At 39.2% G+C, this 6,362-nt stretch overlaps 1 non-coding gene across 1 annotated transcript; it reads left to right on the plus strand.

The window, feature by feature from the left end:
• The first annotated feature begins 372 nt into the window (after positions 1-372).
• Positions 373-479, plus strand: LOC127133182 (small nucleolar RNA R71). The gene has a single exon (XR_007807174.1). It is a non-coding gene; the product is annotated as a small nucleolar RNA R71 (small nucleolar RNA).
• The last annotated feature ends 5,883 nt before the right edge of the window (positions 480-6,362 follow it).

Genomic DNA, 6,362 nt, shown 5'->3' on the forward strand with positions numbered 1-6,362 from the left:
ATTCCTGTTAGGAGTTGACAGTCTGCAGGAGTGTGGCCTTGGATTCCACAGACTTCGCAATTTTGAGTTGCGGCAACAATGGTGGCTGGAGGTGATACATTTAAACTTTCAATTTTCTGGGCCAGAGCATCCACTTTTGCATTAACATGATCAAGGCTACTTATCTCGTACATGCCACTTTTCGTTTGAGGTTTCTCTACCATTGTTCGGTCGCTTCCCCACTGATAATGGTTTTGGGCCATGCTTTCGATAAGTTGATAAGCATCGGCATAAGGTTTATCCATAAGCGCACCACCTGCGGCGACGTCTATTGTTAACCTTGTGTTGTATAAGAGACCATTATAGAAGGTATGAATTACTAACCAGTCCTCTAAACCATGGTGTGGACAAAGTCTCATCATGTCTTTGTATCTTTCCCATGCTTCGAAAAGAGACTCGTTATCTTTCTGTTTAAATCCATTTATCTGGGCTCTCAACATATCTGTTTTGCTTGGAGGAAAATATCGGGCAAGAACGACTTTCTTCAACTCGTTCCATGTGGTGACTGAGTTGGAAGGTAGAGACTGAAGCCATCTTCTAGCTTTATCTCTTAACGAGAAAGGAAAGAGACGAAGTCGAATTGCCTCTGAAGTGACACCATTAGCTTTAACAGTATCAGCGTATTGGACAAATACGGATAAATGAAGGTTTGGGTCCTCGGTAGGATTTCCAGAGAATTGATTCTGTTGCACTACTTGTAGCAGCGAATGTTTAAGTTCGAAGTTGTTTGCTTCGATTGCGGGTGGAGCAATACTCGAATGCGGCTCATCTTGCGATGGAGCGGCGTAATCTCGAAGAGCACGAGCTGGTTCTGCCATCTCGGGTATCGGCGAAGGAAGAAGACTTTTGAGGTCGGGCACTTCGATAGGAGGGAGATTGTTTGCAGCACGATATTCCCGAATTCGCCGTAAGACTCGGAGAGATAGTTCAATGTCGTTGATTCGTAAGTAAAACGGCTCGCCTTGTGAGTGAGTGTGTGGCATACAAATCAACGAAAGAAAAAAATAAAAATAAAAATTGTCTTAGTCTCTACAGCGTAACAGAAGAGTTACGATATCGACTAAATAAAAGTCCCCGGCAACGGCGCCAAAAACTTGATCGCGACTTTATGAGTCGACTTGGGGTACTAACTGCAAGTGCACAGTTCTATCGCGTAGTTTTAAAAGATATCGATCCCACAGGGACTTATGAATCGATATACCGTTTTCTAAGGTTACTTCGTAAAGCTAAGGCGGATGATACTTTGATTGTTTGGGGGAAAAGTAAAACTAAAATTAGATCTAAATTAAATATCAATTAAGCGGATATCGGTATGTAGTTCATCGTAATTAGGGAATCAAATCTTCGTTGGTTTCTTGGTTTTAAAATAAATCTTTTCAGTAGACACTATTGATTAAAAGCCTTTTCTCAAACTCTCGCTCTGTTGAATAGACCATGACTTTATATTAACGTAGCTGTCACTTATTAGTTAAGTCCAAAATCACTTTTTGAAAACAACAGAATCGATAGAAACCTTTTTTAAGAAAACACTAACCGTTTAAACATCCTTGTCTCAAACTCTCGCTCTATTGACTTAGATTATATAATTAAACTTAAATGCTTAACTCTCGTCCTCACATTTAACCTTTAAAAATACTTTTTGAAAAAGATTAGAATTTAATTAACTCTAAAAATTGCTTTCGCCCTGATTTAGAATTAATGTCCAATTTACACTGTCCAGTTAAAAACTCAAACTTTCGTTCTATTGATTTTAACTTCTTTATGTCTTTTACTCTCGTACAAAAACTTTGGGATTAACCCTGTAAATTGAGACCATAAAAAGAGTGATTTATTTTTAAATGAAATTAAACCAACTTAGTTTTGACTCCTTCATTCCGCTTACTTTACATACCGATATCTAAAATACTTAGCCGGACATGCTAAACGGGTCTAAACAATCATCATGCTTAAATAAAACCATCTCAGGCAAACAGTATAAATAAACAGCAATGCAGGGCATATATAAATTAAAACAATAAATTAAAGAACCTGAACAATTAATAGCAATCTTGAACACTCCACCACAGACCGGTTGGATTTGTTCTTGAATTCTTCAATCGGACAGGAAAATAAAAGCGAAGGAATAAAATACTATGATCTAACGTAAGGTTAGATCCAGTAAAAGATACACAATAGTTTCCGGTGTAGAAACTATTGTGTGAAAAATTAATTAAGTGCTTGAAAGATTTACTGGAAAAGAAAAGAAATAAAAATTGCTAGGAAAGTAAAATGCTGAAAAAAATTAAAAAGCAGTAAAATAAATGCAGTGCCGAAAACTGGAAAATTGAGAGAGATTTAGGGTTCCATAATTGGTCCTATTTATACCAATGCATTAAGTGACCGTTTTCCATTCAGTAGGTTTTTCACGTCAATTGGTCAAGCGAAGAAAGAGGAGGAACGTGCTTCCGTTGCTTCTGTTACGCGTCAAACCCAAAAATATAGGAATGGGGGTGTGACGCTCGTCACACCATGTGTTACGCTCGTAACACAAGGTAGCAGGGCGTGACACTCGTCACACCTTGTGTGGCGGTCGTCACAGGTTCAGCGCTCCTGGCTTGTATTTGTGGGCTGGGCTTTAGTGGAATTTGCTTCTCATTATCTTTTTGCACCCCCCTTTTCTTCCTTTTTTCACTTATGCTTCAAATAAGTTACCTAAGACAAATAGAAGGAAAAATACCAAGTAATATCGAATAAAATGAAATAAATCGAAACAAATAATAATATAATTTAATTAAATCGAGTCCAAAAATATGATATTATTTCATGTTATCACTCGGCCACTACGTGTCATTCCTGTCGGCCCCATAATCGAGGTGACTTTTGGCTCGTTAATCCTCAAGGGTTGGTCTTCCTGCCCTTGCTTAAAATCTCTGGGATGATATATCCACGGGACCGCCTTCTCATCTTCATACGCGAATGGTGCTGGAAACTCTATCACCAATGGGCTTATAGGTATTCCCACATTAACCTCATCGTAAGGAATGTCCACCACGGCTATCTCTTTCTCTCCATTGCTCTTGACACGGTGATTTATCTATAACTCGCCTTGATCCAGTATTTGTTGTATAAAATTCCCCAACTTTTTATTATTCTCTTCAACAACTAGCTCCTCCGGGATTAGACCACTCTTTAGCAATTGTGCTCCTATCCTGGAGATAGGGTTTTGAATCTCTTCAACCTTACGGATCAATTTACCTTGATCACTCTCCTCAATGGCACTGACGGAAGCATCCTTATGTGTTGGCATGGGATTGGTGTGCACGTTCGGGCGTCTCGGAGTGAAGGAGACAACCTTTGCTTCGATCAAGTCTTGTACCCGATTTTGAAATGCAAAACATTTCTCCAAGGTATGACCGGACGCTCCCATGTGAAACTCACGATGGGCGTTAGCATCATATCCGGGTGGATATGGAAAAATAGCTGGTTTTAGCTCCCTCAATGTCAGAAGGCCCTCCTTTTGCAGATATGGGAATATTTGGCTATAAGGTACTGGTAGAGGATTGAGTTGCCTTCTTGGTGGCCTTGGCTTGAATTGTCTTGGTGGCGCGGTGTTTTGCTGTTGTTGATGTTGTGGTTGATACACTTGTTCTTGCTGCATTGGTTGTTGATAAGGTATGGGTACCACGACGGCGACTTGGCCACACGAAGCCTGTTTCTTCCCCTTATAGCCTATGGATATAGCGTTTGTTTCACATTCTATTTTCTTCTGGAAGCCTCCAGAATACTTTTTCGGTGCGCTAGGGGCTGCCACAGCTCCTAGAATTTTTCCATCCCTCAACCCTTTTTCGATGCGATCTTCGATTGTGACTAGATGTGCGAAGTCAGACGCTGCACTACTCACTAATCTATCAAATAATGGGTCCTTCAAGGTGTCCACAAATGTTCCAGTCATTTCCTTTTCAGAAAATGGTGGCTCTACCTGAGCAGCCAACTCTCTCCATCGCTGGGCGTATTCTTTAAATGACTCATTTTCTTTCATGGCCATCCCTTGTAACTGCATTCGGTCGGGTGCCATATCTAAGTTATATTTGTATTGACGGAGAAATGCGTCAGCCAAGTCTTCCCAGTTTTGAATCCGCCCCTACTTTAAGCCCATGTACCATCTTAGGGACGCTCCACTTAGACTGTCTTGGAAACTGTGCATGAGCAGTTTTTCGTTTTCGGTATGAGCAGCCATTTTCCTAAAGTACATTACTAGGTGACTTCTTGGGCAAGTCTGTCCTCTGTATTTCTTGAAATCAGAAGTTTTAAATTTAGTCGGGATGACTAAATTAGATACCAAACGCATGTTCATGGCAGAGGCGCCGAAGATATTATTCCCCTCTATAGCTTTGATCTTCTTTTCCAGGGTACGAAGCCTATCTGCAGCAGGATCTGGAAGTATCTTAGGCTTCGGTTATTCAGGCACATAGAAAGCATCGTACGGGTCATCTCCAATTTCGGATCCATGATGAGTAGACACATCAGAAGGCTCTGCACGATCCCCATCTCCTTTGCCTCCTACCGATATATGAACCTGTCTCTTCTTGGCGGGTATGAAGCTCTCGTCTTGGGGGTCCAAACCTGGTGTGCTATCATTCCTTTTTTGCCCTAGCTTCTTCATCCACAACCCTCTCTCTTTGGGCAATTGCAAGCATTGTCTCCAACAGTTGATCCATTTTCTCTTGGATCATATTGATGTCTGTCCTCATGGTAACTTGGTTAGCCTCAACTTGCTCTAACGTCATCTTGTAGTTGCTTCGCATCTCGTATCGGTGTTGATTAGTCAGTGTTGCTGGATAAAGGGTAAAAAGGTTGGGTAAGTTTTTTTGAATTTTTATGAAGCGTGATGCATAATGAAGATGCGAATGTTATGCATATTTTATTTTCAGGGAACCGTCCGAGTTCTATTAGAGCATTCATAGTTCGGGGAACTACGGTTGGTTGGTGTCTTTTATGAACAATTGCGTAGATTGCATTCTAAAGGCCAAACGCTGGCTTGTCTACTCTCGGCGGAGGCTTAAGCACTAGCTTGTTGTGCGCATTAGAAAGGATTAACAGTTTTCTTTTTGAAAAGAGTTTTGGTCACATGGGGGTGACAAGTTGGATTAATATGTTGGATGTTTTGATTGGTTGAGATGTTTTTAGTTGGATGACGATTACTCGGATAGTCGAGTAAGACAACTCGTATCCTAACAGTCGGGAAAGGGAATAGAAGACTCTAGACCATCTCCCTTTTTCATCCTTAATTGTAAAAGGGTTTAATAATAGTTAAGGTGTTTTGAATGGATGATGAATACTCGGATAGTCGAGTAAGATAACTCGTATCCTAATAATCGGGAAAGGGAATAGAAGACTCTAGACCGCTTCCTTTTTCATCTGAGCAATTATTAAAATAGGGTTATGTATGGTTGATGTATTTTAGAATAAACGACAAGTACTTGAAGGACTGAGTAAGACAATTCATATCCAAACATTTGAGAAGAGGAATTGAAGACTCAAAACCATCTCCCTTTTCATATAGTTTATTATGAAATGATTTGATTAATTTATTAATTTACGGAAAAATGATAATTGTTCGACTGACCGAGTAAGAGAACTCGTATTCAAACAATTAGGGAGAGAGGTTGAAAACTCAAAGTCATCTCCCTTTTCATTTAACTTATTATGAAAATAATTTGATTTAATCGGGGTTTAGAAGTTTGTAGAGGAACGACAATTATTTGACTAACCAAGTAAGAGAACTTGTATTCAAATAGTCGAGGAGAAAAATTGAAGACTCAAAGTCATCTCCCTTTTCGTTTCTTATCATAAAAGGACTTGATTTGTTTGTGCTTAAGTGGATTAGAAATGACGATTATTCGACTAACCGAGTAAAAGAACTCGTATTCGAATAATCGAGGATAGGAGTTGAAAACTCAAAACCATATCCTTTTTTTTTATTTCCAAATGAAATGGTATCTAATTGTGATTAATTATTTTAATTTGATTTTAATAAAGAATACTCAATGTTGGATCGAGGTTTTAAATTTATGTTTACGAATGAATTGATTTTTAATTAGTGGATCATTCATCTAATCGATCAATTAATAATCGACTAGGTCTCATTGTAAGAAAGGCCAAGAGTAAGCCATGTGAGGTTGATGGCGATGCTTTAAAAGCGATCGACTTACAAGGCATTTGGGAAGTGGGCTCGACATTGAATCGAGAAGTATGTGGTTTAATATGATTATAATGCTTGGAATAATTGCCAACTATATATCCTATAAACATGGCTTGAATGGTGCAAAGAGTTTTATAAATAA

Source organism: Lathyrus oleraceus, chromosome 3 (assembly GCF_024323335.1).
Source record: "Lathyrus oleraceus cultivar Zhongwan6 chromosome 3, CAAS_Psat_ZW6_1.0, whole genome shotgun sequence".
Lineage (NCBI taxonomy): Eukaryota > Viridiplantae > Streptophyta > Magnoliopsida > Fabales > Fabaceae > Lathyrus > Lathyrus oleraceus.